Here is a 22,673-nt window from a genome sequence, read left to right on the forward strand (position 1 = left end):
AAGATGAACGACAAAAAACGAAAAATGGTTGCAAAGATCCCTAAGAAAAGGTCTTGTGCCATATCAATTGTCTGAGTTCAGAAACAAAATTTTTAGCCTGCTTTTATATTATTGAACAAGGAGATATATGGAAGGATAGAAAAGGCTGAAGGTTAAAGAAGGCTATGAGCTACAAGGTAAAAAAGCATTGTAAGATCTCTCAAGGACAGTTTCTACGACAAGGCCGAAACTCTGATTAGACTATAAGAGGGCATTTCCATATCAATCTTTATTACATGTATCTCTGGTATAATATTTATCAGCCTGGAGACGTTCTTAGGTGTCTTGCCTCCACTATCAGGAGTTTATGAGAGGTTATTCCTCGGGCTTAGGGGGAAAAAGCATTGTAAGATCTCTCAAGGACATTTTCTACGACAACGCCGAAGCTCTGATTAGACTATAAGAGGGCTCGAGACTCAAGCGGAGGTGATGATGTCCATATCAATCTTTATTACATGTATCTCTGGTATAATATTTATCAGCCTGGAGACGTTCTTAGGTGTCTTGCCTCCACTATCAGGAGTTTATGAGAGGTTATTCCTCGGGCTTAGGGGAAAACGGAGGAGGAGGAACACGAAAAGCTTAAGGTGGAGCTATAGTAAACAACCCTAACAGTAAGTTACTTAAAACTTCCAAATTTGAACCTGAAGAACCTTAGGGGTCTGTGTAATTATTACCCGAAACTAATGAACATGTTTTCTGCTTGCTAGACACTATTTCAAAGTTTGAGGAGGACAAGGAGAAGCTATATATACGATATGAGCAACTAAGTAAGCCAACAAACTCCTTATGAGACCTTACTCGCTTACCCCTGTAAAATAACATGTAGGGAAAAAGAGGTGACAAAGATACCTGAATCGGAGAGGTTCTACAAAGAAAAGCTTGCCCAGTTGGAAGAATCACTCAAGGTAAGTAATAAGCTTACGTACATACATATTTTCTCTTTTCTTTGTCTGCAAATTCTTGGGGCGTAGGATAACAGAAATTCAGCACATTGTGGAAACTTCTCGGCTGAGTGATAGATTTATTTTTCTTCATTTGAAGCTAAAAGGTAAGAAAAGTGTTTGAAGACTTTGAATATCACGAACATGGCTCTTTTATTGCCTTATACGCTACAGTATAATTGAATGAGATTTAGTTTTCTGCCCAAGAAGATGAAACGAAGTCCATGGTTCTAATGCTCTGTAAGTTACAGCTAAATCTTACTTTAATTCTTGTATATGTTACTGCCTTGCTGGTTCTGCTCTGTAAGTTACAGCTGAATCTTACTTTAATTCTTGTATATCTTTCTGTTCTGGCAATGTGTCCACTGAGGTGAAGTCGACACTTGAGAAAGAAAGACTGGGATGTTACCGCCTTGCTGGGATGGATATTGTTGGAAGTCAAAGAGTTCAAAGGAGGTCTGAACAAAATATCACAAGATGAGATTTAAATTTTTAGTCTGTAGAAAGGACCAAAGAGCTGACATGATCCATATTTGCTGTGTGAGTATCTTGTACTAGGATGAATTTATCCAAGTCTGAGGAGCTTCATCAAACAAATTCATGAACTGAAAGGTATTCTTTCTATTGTCCTTTGGTTTTGTCCTCTCTCACCACTAAGATGAGTAGTGTACGGTGCCACAAAGTTTTCATTGATTAGCTAAGTGGGATATTACCTGAAACTAATGAACATGTGTTTCTGCTTGCTAGACACTGTTTCCAAGTTTGAGGAGGATAAGGAGAAGCTTATATAGATGATATGCGCAACTAAGTAAGCCAACAAACTCCTTATGAAACCACTGTTAATAAGATGGCAACACTTACTCACTTACCCCTGTAGAATTAGTAGTAGGGAAAAAAGAGGTGACAGTGGTACCTGTTTTGTCCTCTCTCACCACTAAGATGAGTAGTGTACGGTGCCACAAAGTTTTCATTGATTAGCTAAGTGGGATATTACCTGAAACTAATGAACATGTGTTTCTGCTTGCTAGACACTGTTTCCAAGTTTGAGGAGGATAAGGAGAAGCTTATATAGATGATATGCGCAACTAAGTAAGCCAACAAACTCCTTATGAAACCACTGTTAATAAGATGGCAACACTTACTCACTTACCCCTGTAGAATTAGTAGTAGGGAAAAAAGAGGTGACAGTGGTACCTGAATAGGAGAGAGGTTCTACAAAGAAAAGGAAGAATCACTCAAGGTAAGTTATTGCCTTACGTATATACATATTTTCTCTTTTCTTTGTATGTAAATTCTCGGGGCGTAGGATCCACTACAAGTTAGCTAATATCCATTTCTAGAGCATGTGAGCTGTGGTAGAAGTTTCTGGAAGAACTTAATCTTGGAGTAAAACAAGACGATCAACCAGCCACGAAATACGAAATCCACTTGTAAGTTGTTATTTATTTTATTGATCTCATGATTATTTCTAACGCATAGGCCAGTTTATTTTTTGTAATGTCTGTACTGGTGTGTCATTATGTGTTCATTCCCACTGATGCTACACTATTTCATTTGTATACTGTCTTGGATTTTTTAGCTTTAAACGACTGCAATCCGTAGCTAATAAAGATGAAGTTCTAGAGAAAAGACAAAAATCTGGAGCAGGAAACAAATTCGTGGAAAAACAGTAAAAACTTTTGCATGCGAAATCAAGAAAATAAAGTTCGGGTCTTGGTTTTGATGGTTTAGTGTGTTCTGATCAATTCGGAATCATATAATGACGCGTACCTCTTAGACACTGTTATACTTATTTCAGATCTATTGCAATGGAGCTCTAAAATGGATATGCATCATCTTCTTTTTTGCTCAAGTTGACTCCTCCTCCGGAAGTATGTTTCTTTAATCTTTTGTTTTTCGAGTTATTTTTATCTTTTCTTATTATGCAGTAGACGATTAATTAGGCTATATGTGATCAAACACCATTTGGCTTGTTTCAATTTCGCTGGTTCTGACTAGAGATTTTTGCTTTCTTTTGTTGCAGCCATTCGAGTCCGACGTCAAAAGCTAGTTGCAACACTAAAAAGAATGTGTTCTAAATACAAACTTTTCACAAAATAATATCTTCTGTTTTTTTTTTTTTTGTTTCTTGAAACTGCAAAAGTGAGCATTTGCTTGAATATTTTCTTGCCTTCTCTGACAAGCGAAATTTTTATTTTGAAGGTCTAGTCATTTCCAATCTCTTTCACCCTCTCACAATCCAAGAGAAGAATATCTATGGTTCCCGCTTTTGGAACAATTTTCACCGTCCAGGTTTCCACTTTCAACTTGATATTCTTATAAACCTTTGTGCTACTATAAGATGATGAATTTCTACTAGAAGCCTTTATTTTTTTTTTTTCCGTATGTCGAGTTTAGTTGATAAATGTGCATTTTCAACAGGGGAACCATAGAAGAGAGTTTTCATCAAGTTCATGATCATTGATCAAAACATATGCAGTTTCATGTATTTTTTATGGTCACGACAATCTTGGTAAAACATGTTTTTAGTCATGTAGGTTTGCACATGGACATGAACATATTAATGTTATGGACATGGACATCTTGTTTCTATCTAATCTGATCATCCATATTAAAGTGCAGAACAAGAAGTGGAGTATAGAGATTATTGGTGATGAGACTTACAAAGGGAAACTTCGATTTATTAAATGTTGGTGCCTAGGTGTTTCTTATAAGAAGTGCTTGCCTTGCGAGAGGTTAAACAGGTAAACTCTTATATCTAATTTGTGCGGATAAATTGTTACTACAGGCTGCAGAGATGAATTAGAGAAAAGTGAAAGAACTTTTCTGCTGAACAAAAGAAAAGGGGTTGTCCTATATCAACTGTGTGAATCAATAAAACGTTAAATAAAAAAAATTCTAACCTGTTTGCATATGATTGAACAAGGAGATTTATATGGAAGGCAATGAAAGGCTGAAGGTAGAAGAAGCCATGAGCGAGACGAAGAGAACGAAGAAGCTCTCTAGATTCTCTCAATAAAGAGAAAATCGAAAATGTCACCAAGGTAAGTATCAACATGTTTTTAGCCAATAGTACAAAATCATTTTGGGGTCAGCCAGTCAATAACGACAACACATGTTTCTTGCATAAGAAAGAGACGAGATAGGCAAAGGTAGCTCAATATCAGATTCAATGACGAATCAATCTAAAATCTTTTGCAGTTCTTTGTTTGTGTAAAAAAATAAGTCAACGTTACATGATCTTTTCTTATCGTTTGCTTTTTCAGTTCAGAGATATAGACAATGTGGGTTGCTTACATATTTATCTTTGATTCAGATATGTCTTGGTGTCTGAGCATGTGAATAAACATACCTAACTTTATCAGAAACTTGATGCCTCTAGTACTTATAATCACTCTATCTCATGAAAAGCCTTTCTCTTGGGACAGGGAGGGAGATTGACAACCGTTCAGAGACATGAATCTAACTAGCAGTCGAAGTTGGGGAGTCAAAACAGTTGAGAGAAGCTTGGTAACATTAAGAACGTAAGGTTGTTGCAGGGTGAGTGTAATGGGAGAAGGATGCCAACAACCTGCTTCAAGATAAGCTTGAGTGACACTCAAATCGCCGATGCTGCTCCAGAAAAGTGGTAAAGCTTATTACTGAGAGAAGTGCAAGACTATAAGGAGCTGAAATCTTGAAGAATAAAGCTTCCAAGTTGTCAGAGCTTCATCACAATCCATGAAAGATAAAGTTTATCTTTGACTTTTAATATCAGCAGTGTTCGGTCAACAAAATATTCTATCACTAGTAAAGTTGGAAATCATCAAGACCGTCGAAGTATAATTACTACTTGGCAGAAACTATTTCCAAGTTAGGAGGAGAAGGAGAGACTCTATATGCGATAGGAACAACTAAGTAAGGTAAAAAAATCCCTTATGAGATCACTGTTAATAAGATGGCAACATTACTCAACTTGACATTGATATCAGGAGAGGTTCTACACAGAAGAGCTTGCTCAATTAGAAGAATCACTGGTAAAAAAAAGGTAGGTAAGTAATAGCCTCACTTAGATTCTCTCTTTTCTGGAGAACGAAGCCTCTAATGAATGGAAGATTAATGTCTCTTCATATGACACTAAAAGGTACAAGAACATATTATTCTCTTCTATTTTATATTTTGAAATGAATGATTAATAACATTTTAGCATGATCCACAACAAGTTAGCTAATCTATCTGCCAATAACAATTTTGTTTGTAATTAAAGCTAATCATTCATTTTCTAAAATATATAAGCATTAAAATGCATAGGGTAATTTCACTGACGGTACACTATTTCATTTGTAAACTATTTTTGGATTTTGCAGTCCGTGGCTAAGAAATATGAAGTTTTGGATAAAAACTGGAGCACTAAACATATTTGTGGAACATCATAGATTTTTTCATGGTAACATGTTCTATATTGCTTTTAATGGTTTATGGATATATGTCATTTTCTTGGTTTTTATGGTTTATTTTCAGGGATTGAGACTTTGCGTTTACTCGCAACCAGATTCGGGATTACCTCATAGCACAAGGTTTGAGTACCAGGTTATTAACTACGCTTAGAAGCAAATATAAAGCCAGACCAATTGACATAAGCTAGACAAAAGTATTCTAGAAATGAAGCTTGTTAAGTTTAGTTGTTCTATTTTTGTTCCTCAACTCTGAAGCACTCGGTGGATTTTCATAATTTAGTATGAATTTATTGATAATTATTCGAGGAATTCATCTAAGGGTTGTGACAATATTCCTGCTTTTGATATGCAGATTCAGTTTTCTGCCCAAGAAAATGAAATAAACTCCATGGTTTTAGTGCTCCATAAGTATAGTTAGTTTGACAGCTGAATCTTACCTCAATCCTTGTATATCTTTCTGGCAGTGTGTCCACTAAGGTAAAGGAAAAGATCTATGTTACTGCCTTGTTGGGATTGTTATTGTTGAAAGCCAAAAGTTCAAAGGAGGCCTGAAAAAAAAATCCCAAGATGATATTTAAATATTTAGTATTTAGAAAGGAACACGCAGCTGACATGATCCATATTTGCAATGGGAGTATCTTTCGACTTGTCCTTTGGTTTTGTCCTCTCACCCTTACGATCAGTAGTGTAGGGTGCCACCAAGTTTTCATTCATTAGCTAAGTGGGATATTAGTAGACACTAATGAACATGTGTTTATGTTTAGCAGAAACTATTTCCAAAGTTACGTTACAAAGAAAAGGTTGCTCATTTGGAATAATCTCTCAAAGTCAGTAATAGCTTGAATGGTAGATTAATTTTTATTCATTTGAAGCTAAAAGGTAAAAGGTCTTCAGTGTTAAAGGGAAACTTGTAATTATTGAGTGTTGGCGTCAATGTTGTTTATGTTGTTCAGCTATCATGTAACTCTGTTCCCTTTTTTTTTCTCTATTCCTTAATTCACTCTCTAAATTTGGCTCATCCTTGTCTTTTGCAGCAAAGTTGAGATGCGTTAATGGGAGATGCAGACTGAAAATGCTCTGTAAGTATAGCTAGTTTGACAGCTGAATCTTACGTCGATTATTATAATAGATTCTTGTATTTCTTTCTTTATCTCGATAAGGTAAGTATAGTTAGGTAAGCTTATTATAAGAGGTTTTTGTATTTCTCTCTTTATCTCGATTAGGAGGCTTTTAATAACATTGTTGAGTTCATGATTATATCTTGATAGAGAAGTTTGTAAGTTGCTGGTCTCCTCTTGCAGGTTGCAGAGATGAACGAAGAAAAATGGAAGAACTTGTCTGCGGAATAAAAGGATCCCTAAGAAAAGGTCTTGTGCCATATCAATTGTGTGAAGCAATGCAAAGTTCAGAAACAAGATTTCTAACCTGTTTTTATATTATTGAACAAGGAGATATATGGAAGGATAGAAAAGGCTGAAGGTTTAAGAAGGCCATGAGCTAAAAAGCATTGTAAGATCTCTCAAGGACAGTTTCTACGACAAGGTTGAAGCTCTGGTTGGACTTCACAGAAAACTCGGGACTCAAGCGGAGGTGATGATGTCCACATCAATCTCTATTAGTTGTATCTCTGGTATAATATTTATCAGTCTAGAGACGTTCTTAGTTGTTCTTCCCTCCACTAGCAAGAGTTTATGAGAGGGGATTCGTCGGGCTTAGGGGAGGAGGAACTCGGAAAGCTTAAGGTGGAGCTATAAAAAAACTTCAAATTGTAAAGGTATTTCAAGTCGTAAGTTATATATTCGAAATTTGAACCTGGGGTCTGTGTAATTGTTTATATACAGGATTATTTCTTTGTTAATATTTCAGGTTTCGCACGGGTCAAAATTTAAGGTTTGTTTTTGAACTAAATTATCTAAGCTCTTTTCTTTCCTTTCATTTCATGGTTATAAGTTTTGATTGAATTTTCTGACGAAAACTGATTAGAGGCATTTATGTAACAATATAAATTTCTTTGTTTGTTTTTTTAGTATACAGTTCAGAATACCTTAGATAGTTTATTTTGTTTAAGCTTCTTTATGTATGTTATGGTCAGCTGTCAAATAACTCTACTCCTGTTGTTTTAGATACTAGGAAGCAAAGGTTTAGGCTTCTTTCGTGGACTGAGAACATGACCCTAAAAGATAAGATTAACGTCTCTTCATACTTAATTTACTCTCTGATTTTGTTCTTAGGTATTTTTTTTAACATGCATCTTTTGGGGCTCAATAATCCTTGTGATGCAGAATAGCAGATGCTATTTGGGGAATTTGGAAGATTCCATTAGATAAATGATAGCTATTGTCTGTGGATTCCACCAAGAGGTTTGACCGCAATAGCTATCAGGTACATTAAAAGCCTTAAGTTTAGATTGGGGCACAACTAAATTGTTTCTATGACTGTAGATTTGATAAACCATTTGGCCTTGGAAGAAAATCTCATGGCTTAGTAAGTTTGTAGATACTCAGAGCTCTATGCTTTTCATGTATATCTTCTCAATTAAAATATTTAGCATAAATTCATGTATATATTCGTCAGGTCTGTTCTGTAGTGAAGGTCAGGTGGTATTACTTTTTATGGACTACAGTGAGTCTGCTGTGTTCCATTTCGAGAGAGAGAGATGATTTTGTTGGTCGTGGATTGGTTTGTGTTCGGGTCCGTTTATGTTTGGTACTGTTTGGTTTGGTTTGGTTTTAGTTTAGTTTGGTTTTAATTCAGTTTAAAAATCAAATATTGTAACAGAATAAAATTGATTATGGGATTATGGTTTTATAATAGTTAATTAATCAAATAATTTAGAAACACTCAAAAATAAAATTAATAACTAATATTAAATATTATTAAATCTATATTTATATTTAGTAAAACTTATTAGAAAAGTAAAAATTGAAATTAAATGCAAGTGGTAAGAGGTAAGATCACATATTTATAATCTCAATAATATTATTAATTAATTTAAGAAACTCATTGGGTTATTGGTTTGGTTCGGTTTAAAATCGAACCAAACGGAACTGTTTGGGTTGAGAAGAAAAATAACTGAATGGTTTGAGAGTAGGATTGGATTTGTTTTGGGTCGGTTTGAGTTTGATTAGTTCGGTTTGGTTTGGTTCGGTTCAGTTTGGTTTGAACGCCCACCCTTGCTCGCATTGGCTTGCCCGCTAAATCCGCGACCGCATGGGTTTGTCCGCCAAAACCCGCAACATATGTAACTTGTACATGAGACCCCTTTTAAACTGTTTGAGAATTAAAAAATTTAAAATTATTTTTTCAATGTTATATCTAAGCTCTCCCTGTATTTATTAGTTGATTGTTTGTAGAGAATTAAATAAAAAATATTCATCATTTAAATAGAAAGTTCATATTTGTTTGTTAGGCACATGCAACAAAAGGGAGTAAATTAGTTAAATAATCCAATACTGTATAAAATTTGGTTTTATTTTATTGTTAAAGATATAAAAAATTATGGTATATAATCGACAAAAATAAAATAAATTTAGTGCCTCCAAAAGATCTACATGACGTGTAATCTTATCTCACATGCCATTGTCTCCTTCGTTTGAAGATTGACCCACATTACTGAGTTCTCTTCGTGCCATATCACATAATAAAAGACTACGTAGTGATCCGTGCCGTAGCACGGGATAAATTCGTAAACTGATTAAGAAATATATTAATCCGGGTGCTACAACATAGGTGCATTATTTTTCATGTAAATTAGAAAAATAAACTTAGTCGTGTTCACTTTAAAATGAGAAACACGTCTCGTCCTCTCTCATCCCATCACGTTCCAACCCATTTCGTCTCGTTTCATCTTATCATGTATCCATCATAATTTTTTGTCTTATATTCGTTCTCTTTTAAATAATTACTCGTTAGATAATGTTTATTAAAAGAGATTGGGTAAGAAATATAGATGGGATACCAAAGTTCTGGTTGAATATTTTTTTGTTAGTAAGTTGAAATTATCCAAAAAAATTATAATTTAAAAAAGTATATAACTGTTTTCAAAAATACCAGAATTTTAGAGTGCCCGTTCCAAAGTGGTTAATTACCTGTCGCATAATAAATCCTTATCCAAATTAGTGAAAGCTTGACACTTGAATTTTTCTACCAATATTTTTTGATTTTGTACTTTTATCTAAAATTTATGTCTCTTTTTTTTTTTAAAAAATGTTCAATATATTGATTTTCACTATTTGAATTACCTGGTTTAGTTTACATAAACTATTTCTTGTCTTAATACCATAAATAGACTAAAAGTTTTTCAAAATTCAATTATTATTTCCTTTAGTATATGTACTTAAGTAGTAAATTAAATTACTTCAAAAACACTGGTAAAACATATATTCAGTCAAATAATAAACCCTTTTAGGTAGTAAAACTTTAATTGTATAATATTAGTATTTTCCATAAATGTTAGTTAACCACTCTATTATGGTGTTGTCAATATTTGGGTGTATATGTTTAATACTACAACCCGTACTGGAAATAAACATGATCATCATCTTCGTCAGCTGGAAAATATACAATTTTTTTGCAATTCATCCATAATAATCAAGCATAACCCGTGTTTGTTGAAAATGGTAAAGTAATTCTGTTACAAGGTGTTAAATCTTGTCCGGTCCCATCCCATTCCATCATGTCCGGAACCATCCCGTTAGAAATTTTATGTCCCATAACCATTCTCTTTTAAACAATTACCCATAAAATAATGTTATCAATAAATTTTGGCTAAGAAATTTAGATAAAATACATGCATTCTCCATTTGAATGTTTAATTTCTATAGTTAGTAGAAATTCTAATTTTCAAAAGCTCTCAAAATATTTTCAAAAATACCCAAAATTATCAAAATACCTGTCACAAAGTAGTTCTTACATGTCACATAGTTAACCCATTTTACAACTGCTTCGCACCATAAAAAAGTTCCTGGAGTTCTATGGAATTCTTGAATCAGTCTTTCAGTTTTAATCTTTAGAACAGAGGCGGAAAAACAAATTATTAGGTTGGATGTCTTTTTACATAAACTTAGAAAATCAACGGCTGAGATGTTTTGCTCAAAATAAAAAGGAATGACTGGGATTATAAGTTATAACATGTAATCGGGTCAAATTATTGGGTTAAATGACTCGCGTGTTTATCCAATTTCAGTGATTACATTTTTACCCTTCACGCAGATGAATTAGTTTGTTTTACCTCCATGGCATACCCTTGTTAATACTTACAAAAGTAATGTTTGTTTTATATTTGTGTTTTCGATTAATAGGAGGGATATATATATATATATATATATATATATATATATATATATCTGTGTATAGGCAACACAATACACAACGACTCATTAACCATTGAAATTATTAATGTCTTTAAAGTACTATCTCGGTAGACAACACGTTGTGATATTTTTTCATGTAAAAGTAGTTTAAAATATAAAGAAACTAATTATATATTTTTAGTATTTTTCTATTAAAATTAGTTGGCCACTCATTTGAGTGTTTTGCCAATATTTTAGTGTATATGTGAATATCGCAACACGTACCAAGGATAATTAAATTTGAAAATATACGATTTTTTGCTCAATCCATAATAATTAAACACCGCCCGTGATTTTGTCACGTGTATCAAAATATTTCTCATAATTTGTTTAAGGGTATTAAATCCAAATATCAGATTTCAATTTGGATTTAGTTGAATTAATGTATGTATATAACCTAGAGGTATCTATTTTGATAGGGAAACATGTGGTGTATGGTGCTGTCATTAATTTTATGCCCATAACTTTACTCTTTTAAATAATTTCCTAATAGACAATATTTTTAAAAAAAAAATTGGCTAAAAAATGTAGAAGAAGTAAATAAAATCTTTATCTGATTAATCTATATATAGTTAAATCTTTATCTCAAAATATTTTCAAAATACACAAATTCTCAAAATACCCATGTAGTTCTTTATATGTCATATTGTTCTGTTCTAACCCGTTTCTTCCCGTCCTGGCCATTTTACAAAAACAAAATTTTTTTGTGTCGCATAACTTTTTACTTTGAAATTAGCTTTTAGGCAATATTTCTTTAAAAAGTTTGGATAAGAAATTCTCAAAAACTTTCAAAATATTTTCAATGATATACAAAATTATCCAAATACCCATCTCAAAGTAATTTTTTATTTTCATATTTCTTTTTTAATAGAATCAGTTATTTGCAAAACTTATAAGATTTAGTTTAAATCAAAACTATCCGTATCTATATTTTCAAAATATATGGTTGAAAATATCTAATTAATGTTTGTTAGTCAAAAGAAAAATCTTTGATTACTCTTTTATACGATGCTGTTTTAAAGATTACGTTACATACAACCCCACACAATCGTGATTATTCAACATATTGATTTATTATGAGTCAATGTTTGTATCATGAGTGTAATTAGTTTGAAAACTTAGGGAATGGGACGCAGAATTAGCAAGAGATAGCTTAAACTTGGGGTCTAGCTTGGACGATGTAAAAATGGCCACCTTTAACAACACCTTCGATGTCTTGAGGAGAACCATAGAGCGTCTCTATCACATTTCCAGCTTCTGCAATTGTTGAGAACAGGCGCATTTGAAAGGCTTTGTCCACTATAAGTGGCTCCCTTGAGTAATATACCACCACTTCCTCCGCTTCATATTATTATCACACTGCAGAAATTACACCCTTTTTCAGCTTTTGAGTTCCGAAAAAAGACTGAAAACAGAGAAACACACATAAACAAACCTGTCGTAAAGTCCAGCGCATGTGTTTCCCTCGAGATCCGCATTGTTTGAGTCTGACCGGAATATGATTGAGGTTTTAGAATACAGAGCTATCCTCTTACTTGGGTAGCTGATCACCTGTACAACCCAATTTACCACTCACTTTGTTAAAATTCTATTCATTTATAACTGAAACTTAAGAAATAAATACAATCTTTTTGTTTCTTACAGTTGGAGACTCTAGGTTCGTTTTTTTGGTGATGAAGCTCATTGCTCGTCCTGGATATGCTCCAACCAAGGTCTCTCCCAGACCCATTCACACACAGGTTAGTGATCATTGGTTTTTTACCCAAAATTTTTAAATATGGAGCAAGTTCTTTTACCTCTGTGTATATTTCTGAAGAGTCAGCAAAGACAGGATTGTTTGTGTGGATGACAAAAGCATAATCGCCACATATGACTTCTTGAATTAGCACCGCCATGCAAATGGCATCATGAAACAACTTTTTGCGTAAATGGCTTCAACTGATCCCATTTGCTCATCAAACCTTGACAGCACGGGTCTTCAACTTTTGCCTCCAAGAAGAGGCGTCCCGATAATATACTTCGTCTCGGCTAATAAACAAACCCAATACCGAATCGACCAAACAATCTTCTTCAGATTCGATTTAGTCAGACAATTTCTCAAACTTGTTCCTCCAATATCTTACACCTTTTCAATGTAAGGTTTAAATATTAGAAGCAAACATGTGGAATACTCTTGAGCATATATATAGCCTGCACCAACAGCTTCTGCATAAAGCAACATAGAGGATCAGAAAACAGTAGATTATATTCATAAGAATAGTAGATCAAAGTGAAGATTATTAAATATGAATCATTGAAAGGATCACAGGAAAACCAGCAATAAATAACCAAAAGCTGAATTTCATTAGTATAAGCTCTTGAAAACTCAAGAAGGCTAATATAAGAAAACAAAGGTTCATTGAACCGTTTCTTAAACTCATAAAGTTTATAAGCTTAAGAGAGAAAGATATGTACCTCTCAATCTCTGGTTTGTTTTTAGAGCTAAACAAAAACAAATTTCCATGAGGATATACATCACTCCAGCTTCCAAAATTTGTAGAACAGAGTTGTTAAATTCCCATATAGACCTTGAACTTCTTTCACTACTTCTTTCCCATATAGAACTTGAATTCCCATATAGTAACCAAAATCAAATGCACAATGAATTGAGAGATTCCAAAAGCTCCATGGAGATAGAGATTTTCAAAGATTTGTTTAAAAGAGAAGAGAAGAACTACCTCCTTACATCTTAGATCTCGTGAGATAACTACCTGCAACCACAAAAATTATATCAGAGAGACTCCAAATATTTTAGTCTGTGATCATTGTCATGTCAATTTCAAAAGGTAGATAATGAAGCTTGACAAAGTATACATTAAAATAAATATATATAAGCTTTTACTATGATAATTATGATGAACATATTAGAAAACTGATATTGAAGATGTCATCACTGAAGCATTTGGCTAACCTCCATTCCAAGGTGCACCTTCTAAACATCCATTCCAATGTGCACCTTCTAAACACGGATCGCTAAACCCTAAACCCTACCTTTAGTGACTCTTGACCAGGAAAGATTCAAACCCTTCTGAGCATGCTACGCCTTGTTTATCTGTTTGAAAACAATAAAGTATCATTCACACCAAGTATCGTTCAAAGAAAAACACTAAAAAATCTCAGAAAAGAGAGTTAAGTGAAGCAAAATTACCTTCTAGATCTAGTGGCAACACCAATTAGAATCTTTCATGGGTATCCAACTAATTTCCAGGTTTAACATGTCCTTCTTCCTGCAATGTTAGAAAGACAATTGTTATCATCAAAAAGGCACAAGAGCACAAGAGTCATCATCAAAAGGCTAAACGGAAAAGAGCACAAACATAACAGGGAATACAAAAATCAAAACCATACCAAATGTTTAGCCTTTCTAGCTTGATCCTTAGCTTAAAGTTCAGCTTCTTCTTCCGCTAGCTTATGTGCAATAAGATGCTTAAATGTGCTGATAAAACTCGAACATATTACACAAACCCAAACACTTTTCAACATTTTCCAAATCAAATCAAAACCACGGTTTTCAAGAATCTAGTTACTATCTCACCAGTGTATCATCTCCTTTGGTCTTCTTCATGATCGCTTTAAAGACATTACATCCATCAGAGCAAACTTAGCATCAAACTTTCATCCAAATCTTGAAACCACAAGAAAGTATTGGTTAATTGCTAGATCACGGCAATTTAAAAAAGGCATATACTGATGGAGAAGAAGCAAGCCTAAGTTGGATATTGTATTCAAATGGCGTCATAGGAATAACACACTCTCAACATTAAAAAAATTATTAATACAAATTACCAGTACCTTTGGCAAAAATGGCATGTGTAATGTCTTCGTAGACATGTGAGTAATTCATTATCACCATAGAATAGAATGGATTCCTAGAGAATTCAAACATAGGATATCCAGGTAAGCTCATTTAAAATTCTAGAAAACAAAAAAAAACTGACTAAATTCGTGTTTAGTTCTGCTGATCAAGAGTTGTTGTGTAAGCTTCTAGGAAAATGAATTTGGAGATGGAGACGGCGACAGAAGCATAGAGATTTTTTAGGTTTTTTAAATTGATTGACATGATTATAATGAATCAACGGTCACTATTTAGTCAAGAGGATCCGAAAATAACATAAGCGGGTCAAAAAGATCCGCGCTTTTATCCGAATTCAGCAGAAGCCATATTACATTTTTACCCATTTTGCAAATGATTTATTTGGTCATAAATCCAATGGCATAACCTTATAATTTCTTACAAAACAAAGGTTTATTAGTTAAACGATTTTACAAATAATAGTAGGGATATTACAGAAATATTAATAAAAATTAACAAAATTTCAAAAATCAAAATAATTAAATTTAAAATGTTACTTATTTAGATCTCAAAATATTAATATATCAAAATTGTTAAGGTGAATATAGAAATTCTATAAATTATTTAAAATTTGTTTAGAAGAAAAATTATTTTTGGAAACTCGTAATAAGATTATAAGAAATATTTTATTTTAAAATTAATGTTTAATAATTATTGGAAGATAATAACAATAAATACATCGTATTTAAATTACTTTTTAGAAATGTTGATTACAATCTTAATATAATAAAATAAATAAGATTTAAGATCAGAAACTTAACAAAGGAAAATAATAGAGATTTTTTATGAGATAATATCTCAAGATTTTCAAACGAAACCACAATAGGATATATAATCTTGAAATAATATATAACATGTCATAAAAATAACTAATTTTAAAAAAAAGTTTTTAATTTTTAGATATGAATCATTTTCATTTTGATAGTTTTATAGATTGGAAAATATAAATATGTTATAAACATGTATATTAATCTTATGTTATAAACACGCAGTTATTATAATTCTCCAATATAAAGTTATAAACAATATCAATCTTATGTATTTCACTTTATTAGTACATGTATTCTCCAATAATATATTTACGAATTCAGAGACAATTCTATCATATAATTATGAGATTTATCAAATAACAAACAAACTTGGTTACCAAGTATTAAAAAATGTGATATTTTGACATTATATATATTCCGGGAGGAATAAATTTACTATATTACTTGAAGTATAAATTTATAAATTTTGTTCTATTTAAAATATACCAAAATAATACTTACTTACTAGATTGATACTTACTAAATTTTGATATATTTATAATATATTATTTCTTAATTACTTACCCTACTAAATTTGAAAAATGATAATCTTGCAGTTTCCATAATTCTCGAAAATTTAAATTAAATTGGATTAATTTATTTAAATTTGGTTAAAAACTTTTTAAAAAATCAAGGATATTTTAAAACTAATACTAATATATTCATTTTTATCATTAATCTCACTTTTTAATCAATTTCAAATTTTTGAATTCGATTTTTTGTTTTGTACTAATCTGATAATCATTTTTTTTTAATATAGACTAATAATTAATATAGAAAGCTGATCTTTATCAAATCCAAATTATTAACTTTAATAATATATAATTTATTATATTCAAAGATTTTTCCACAAGTTTAGCAATACATAAAATAGAAATTAAATGTATTTGATTCAATAATAAATGTTACCACCATCAGCGGCTATATTAAAGAACCCATTCCTTAAAATTAGTTATCAAAATCTAAAATCTCAGCATAAAAAAGGAAGGAACAAAACAATTTCATCATAAATGTTGCGCATCTTCAACGACTATCAACTAATAAATTCCTTAAAAATAGTTACCAAAATCGCAAAGAAACTAATTTGAAAAATACATAATTGATTCATTACATGGTCTAAATATTTAAAATAAGGCAAATAATCAAAAATAATCACAATAATTCCTATACTTAAGTTTTATTCTATGGCATTTTTTAACTTATACCATACCTAAAAATTCAAAAATAAAACATAAATTTCTACCAAGGACTGAAAATCTTTAATTATAATAATGTATAAGAAAATATTAAATTATATTAATGTTTATGCACATAATTTCATATCATAAAATTTAAATCAAATTCTGATTAAAAGTCCAATCTATTTATGATATTACGATGAGAAGTAGTGGACATGAGACATAAATGAGTTATTCGTATAATAGAAAGCATTTTACTTTAACGATTTTCAAAAGAAGGTTGACTATATGACATATAAAGAATTATCTTGAGAAAGGTATTTTGAGAATTTGGGGTATTTTTAAAAATATTTTGAGAGTTTTTGAGAATTATAATTTCTACTAACTATATAAATTAAACATTCAAATGGAGAACACATGTTTTTTTTTCTAAATTCCAAAATTTATTAAGAACATTATTATGTTGGTACTTATTTAAAAGAGAATGGTTAAAGGACATAAATTTTCTAACCGGATGGATCGGCACGAGGCGAGATGGTATGGGATGGGATGCGACTAGACTCGATTTAACACCCCTTAACAAAATTACTTTAACATTTTCAATAAACATGGGCTGTGTTTGATTATTATTGACAGATTACAAAAACAATTGTATATTTTCCAGCTAATGAAGATGATGATCATGTTTATTTTTTGTACGGTTTGAAGTATTCTACTTATACACTAAAATATTGACAAAACACTGTAAAAGAGTGACCAACTAATTTTTATGGAAAAATACTACTATTATACAGTTAATATTTTACGACCTACAAGGGTTTATTATTTGATTGAAGATATGTTTTACCAATGTATTTTTGAATTAATTTAATTTACTAATTAAGTATATATACTTTAAAAACCAATAATTAAATTTTGAGAAAATTCAAGTTTTTTCATGGTACTAAGACGAGAAATAGTATATGTAAACTGAAACGGGTAAATTCGAATAATAAAAAACAATATATTAAATTTTTTTTTAAAAGGGACATAAATTTTAGATAAAAGTACGAAATCAATAAATATCAGTAGATAAATACAAGTGTCAAGCTTTCACTAATATGGATAAGAACTGATTATGTGACATGTAATTAACGACTTTGGAACGGGCACTTTGAAAATATTGGTATTTTTGAAAAATAATTATATAATTTTCAAAAATTATAATTTTTGAATCATTTTAACTAACTAAAAAAAAATATTCAACGGAGAAATCTGGTACCCCGTCTAAGTTTCTTACCCAATCTCTTTTAGTAAATATTGTTTAACGAGTAATTATTTAAAAGAGAGCGAACATAAAATAAAAATTCTGATGGATACGGGATGAGACGGAACGAAAGTGGATGGGGTTATGACGTGATGGGGTGGGACAAGACTAGACGTATTTTCTTTTCCAAAGTAAATACGTCTTGGTTTAAATGTTTAAAAATTTACATGAAAAATAACACACCTATGCTTAGCACCAAGGTTAATATAATTCTTTGTCATTTTACGAATTTAAAATTTGTATGAAATATTTTGTTCCTTCATGTGGCACGGATTACTACCTTTAGACGGGTTATTTGAGAATTTTGGATATTTTTGAAAATATTTTGAGATCTTTTGAGGTTATAATTTCTACTAACTATTTAAATTAAACATTCAAAGGGAGATATCCATGATATTTTACCAAGGATGTATTAATACCATCAGATACACGGATGCTTTTCAAAATGAGACGTAGACAATTTCCGATAACATTTGCTTTTGCAATGACTATCAACAAAATTCAAGGTTAGTCTCTCTCAAATGTTTGTTTATATTTGCCAAGACCTATTTTCTCTCATGGCCAGCTATATGTAGCAATGTCCCGTGTAAGCACTAAATCAGGATTGAAAATTCTCATAAATGATCCAGAAGGATAACCTCAAAAGAAAACAAGGAATGTCGTCTTCAAAGAGGTTTTCCAAAAAAAATTTGATCCATCTTCATGCATACCATTGTAAGACTCTGTTTTTACTTTGATTCCATTATTACACAATGTATAGCTTTGTTCTTCGTTTAACATTATTTGATCTATGATTTTGTTTGTTTTTACAGGTTTTCTTTTATATTTTCAACAATCAAATAAAATGCTAAAATGTTATTATTCATGTTTGTTGAGAAATAAGTTTTATCCCATATATACATATTGAGTTTTTTTCTTTAATTTATTTCTTATATTTCTAATATTTGATATTCTATTACTATATTATGTCCAATTATTAGTCCATGTTTAATAAATTAATACATTCATTATATTCATGATAAATCTTTAAAAATCAAACTGTGTAATATTTATAGTTTAAAGAAATTATAATAAAATATATACAATTATAATGAATAAATCCATAACACAACAGTTATTAGATATGATATGAAGTACAGGATAAAAGCCAGAGGTAATTAGACAAGTTATTAGATATGATATGGAGTACTGGATAGAGGCAAGAGGTAATTAGATATAAATGGAAGGGGTTTTGTGTCAAAGTCAATATCCTGCTCACAAGTATTAGATGTCAAGAATAAGAATATAAAAAATAATATGATTGGTATATGTAATAATAAAAATATAAAAAATACAGGATATTATTATTTAAAGATATAGTAAATATTTTGATTTGTGCTATAGCACGGGTTACTACCTTGTTAATATAATATAATTAAATTCACCCAACAATAATTGTAATTTTTCATAAGGATGGTTTTGAGTGACAACTACCAAAGTTATTATTAATGTTTGTTATTCTGGAGAATTTGGATAGTTTTTTAATTTAGGTAGATATTATTTATTAGGATTGCCTGATTTTCTCCTTAAATAAAAAAATTGAATCTTATCGTTTTAATTTAGGTAGATATTATTTATTAAGATTGCCTGATTTTCTTCCTTAAATAAAAAAATTGAATCTTATCATTTTAATTTAGGTAGATATTATTGAGGAAATTTGTAATTATACATTAAAATCGTAATTTCAGATAAGGAATCATTACAAATTACGATTTTAATGTATAATTACATTCATATTCTAAGATCGTTTTAAACAACTTTTCCAGTTTTGTATATAAATATTCTTGCTGGCTTGTAGTCTCTTTCACTTTCAATCCTGATCTTCCCTTTCTTTTGAGTTGATTTTGTTACCTTGATCCTCTCATGTGACTCAAGGCCACATGTCCAACAGAAGGTGTGGCCACACAAACAGACCACATCGAAATCAACTTCGGCATCTTTGTTAAGCAGTATGGCGTATTCACAACCCGATAAAAGACACCATTTGATGGTTGCTTTATGGTACTCCATGAAGGATCCAAGAAGCCATCCCTCGTACATCTCCTTCACTGGGTCAGTTAGTTTCTCGATGGTATCGGATCCAACAGAGGCGACACAGCCTTGTTTAACTCAAGAGATGATGAGTAGGCAACAGATTCCGCAGGTTAGTAACTACAAAAGCACCTCTATATTTATTTATTTTTTTGTATATCGATTTAACAAAATATCTTCAAAATTATAAGTCTTTATTTTTTATTTTTTTCTGCAGCAATGGAAGCCGATGGTCAGAAATACTCTGTTCTCGTGAAAACCGAAGTTCGTGACAAGATGATGGAAGAAATCAATCTGATCTCGGAATTCTTCTCTGTGTCAAAGTCGGTTGCCTATTCATCATCTCTTGCCTTAACTAAGGCTGTGTCCCCTCTGTTGGACCCGATACCATCTAGATCCTGACTGACCCAGTGAAGCAGATGTAGGAGGGATGGCTTATTGGATCCTTCATGGAGTGCCATAAAGCAACCATCAAATGGTGTCCTTTATCGGGTTGTGAATAGCCATACTGCTTAACGAAGATGCCGAAGTTGATTTCGATGTGGTCTGTTTTGTGTGGCCGCACCTTCTGTTGGACATGTGGCGTTGAGTCACATGGGAGGATCAAGGTAACAAAATCAACTCAAAAGAAAGGGAATATCAGGATTGAAAGTGAAAGAGACTACAAGCCAGCAAGAAGTATTTATATACAAAACTGGAAAAGCTGTTTACTCACAATAATTAAAAGAAAAATTTACAGCCTTTTTAGTAAATTTAATTAATCTATGTAATACCAGATGAATTGTCGCTTACGCTTGGTGTTGTGAATTTCTTGTTGTGTGAAGAAACAAAAGACAATGAACAGAGACAAAACACAACTGCTTTTTCCCAAAGAATCTTCATGTTGTACTTCTTCAAAGACGCCATTCTCATTTTTGATTACCTATCCGAATGCAAGTATTCATTCACTCTACCTTCAGAATTAGGAGCTTGCGAATCTGCAGGAGAAGTGGTCGGACTGAAAGACGAAGGCCCTGTGAATTATGAACGATTAGCTTTGTTAATAACATATTAAAGTGTATACAATTGTCAATAAACCTAATATAATTGTCCAAAACAAATGTATACCTGGAGCAGGGAGAGGAGCTGCTGTAGCTGCAAAGGTTCACAAATAATCCAGGACCTACCTTGTAGAATGACACAGCAACAAAATCTGCAGGATGCTCCAATAAATCAGGTGGTAGTGTAGCACAACCCTTTGCAGCATCAATCAAGACTAACCACCGCTTGCTCCTTATAAAAAGTGTATATAAAAGCCATGATGAGAGAAAAATAATAGAAACCAATACGAACGACCCTCTTAAGTCCTATACACTAGTCTTTGTTGTCTGTTTGTAAGGGCCTCTCGGTTCACATTCCTCTCCTTGTCATTCTCTACCATCTATTACACATATTACAAGCTCCATTTGGTTAAACAAAGAGTAGTCAGTCTTCTTTCTCCATTCGATTCTACCAAAAGAGATTTCTAGTACTTGATTCCGAGCTAGAAGAAACTCATTAGCTTCAGCTTCAATTTTGTCCAATAGTTGAGCAGTCTTCTTTGGATCCAAGTGATTACCTCTATAGCCCTAACAGATTACAACAAACACATATACCAAGTGATTAGCGAACACTTGAATTTTTTTTAATTTGGATGGGATAAAGTGATTCATCTCTCGTAGATACAATTCTGATAAACCCTAAAACATAAAATCCTATGCTCTAAATAACGAAATGTTCTCTAATATTCAATTGTCAGCATCTTATAGTCTAATACGGAATTGGTTGCCAAAAAAAAAACATACTAATACGGAATAATTACTGTTACTACGATAGGGAGACGTGACGCCGGAGAATGCGAATATATCGGATTAACTTCACGTCTCCAGCGTTAAAACTAGGCATATATCTAGTTTATTTATTCTGTGGCGAAGATGGATTCTCACCAGCCTAAGGATCAGCCACGTTCGTCTTAGTTTAATTGATTAAACAATAGATTTGTCTAGAACTAAATCACATGTTGAAGAACTTTATAAAGTGCTTTCCTTTTACTTGAATGAACACTATAAAGTTATTTCTTTATATAGATGGATTCGATATTCTTTTTATATATCAAGATATGTGCACACATAATAATATGACTAAATATGTCTGTGCTCATCTAAGAATGGGGAAGCATGATTGACCCCTAAGGCATAATATTTTCTAGATATGGTTTCTTTTCCGATCTACCAAGTGGAAATTGATTTGCATTGTGATAAAAAAAAAAAAAAAAAAAAAAAAAAAAAAAAAAAAAAAAGAATATGAAAGGATGATATTCTAAAAATAGAGAAAAAGACAAAAAAAAACACACACACAAAAAAAAACAGCTCAACTGATGTTTATGGTGATGAATTTTGAAAATATTGTTGCATATGGAACATGAATTATAACCCTTTGACAAAGAAAAAAATGTTTTCGAATATATGAGTTAAAAAATCTGACAACTCTATAAAAGTAAAAAAATTTAACCAAAAGCTTATTATAAGATTCATTCATTAGATCATATAATTAATAACGAATCTATGATAATTATGGTTTAGTATACTCGTTAGCATTAGAGAATAATAAATTATTCTTACAAAAATTGT

The 22,673-nt window shown here is 31.7% G+C and overlaps 4 long non-coding RNA genes across 8 annotated transcripts in view; 3 read left to right on the forward strand and 1 right to left on the reverse strand.

The window, feature by feature from the left end:
* LOC147942156 (uncharacterized) overlaps positions 1-1,794 on the forward strand; it is a 1,992-nt gene extending 198 nt beyond the window's left edge. Inside the window, exons 1-4 of the long non-coding RNA XR_015559443.1 lie at positions 1-653; positions 750-1,439; positions 1,542-1,595; positions 1,731-1,794. The exon at positions 1-653 is cut by the window's left edge and continues 198 nt beyond it. This is a non-coding gene — a long non-coding RNA (uncharacterized LOC147942156). The remainder of the gene's footprint in view (positions 654-749; positions 1,440-1,541; positions 1,596-1,730) is intronic.
* Positions 1,795-2,723: 929 nt separating this feature from the next.
* LOC147942157 (uncharacterized) lies at positions 2,724-5,155 on the forward strand. Its single transcript, XR_015559444.1, has 3 exons — positions 2,724-2,854; positions 3,007-4,027; positions 4,412-5,155. It is a non-coding gene; the product is annotated as an uncharacterized LOC147942157 (long non-coding RNA).
* Positions 5,156-11,736: 6,581 nt separating this feature from the next.
* On the reverse strand, positions 11,737-14,869 carry LOC109133466 (uncharacterized). 5 transcript variants are annotated; one of them, XR_015558999.1, is made up of 10 exons: positions 14,602-14,869; positions 14,345-14,434; positions 14,158-14,245; positions 13,958-14,036; positions 13,721-13,861; positions 13,488-13,520; positions 13,225-13,373; positions 12,413-12,975; positions 12,206-12,321; positions 11,737-12,129 (listed from the first exon to the last, which is right to left on the reverse strand). It is a non-coding gene; the product is annotated as an uncharacterized LOC109133466 (long non-coding RNA). The 5 variants fall into 5 exon arrangements; XR_015559003.1 differs by having other exon boundaries at positions 13,496-13,520; positions 14,158-14,217; positions 14,602-14,827; XR_015559002.1 differs by having other exon boundaries at positions 14,158-14,217; positions 14,602-14,827.
* Positions 14,870-19,909: 5,040 nt separating this feature from the next.
* Positions 19,910-20,834, forward strand: LOC104790162 (uncharacterized). Its single transcript, XR_768642.3, has 2 exons — positions 19,910-20,137; positions 20,243-20,834. It is a non-coding gene; the product is annotated as an uncharacterized LOC104790162 (long non-coding RNA).
* Positions 20,835-22,673: the final 1,839 nt, after the last annotated feature.

Source organism: Camelina sativa, chromosome 6, assembly GCF_030686135.1.
Source record: "Camelina sativa cultivar CO46 ecotype springtype chromosome 6, ASM3068613v1".
In the NCBI taxonomy this organism is placed as follows: Eukaryota; Viridiplantae; Streptophyta; class Magnoliopsida; order Brassicales; family Brassicaceae; genus Camelina; species Camelina sativa.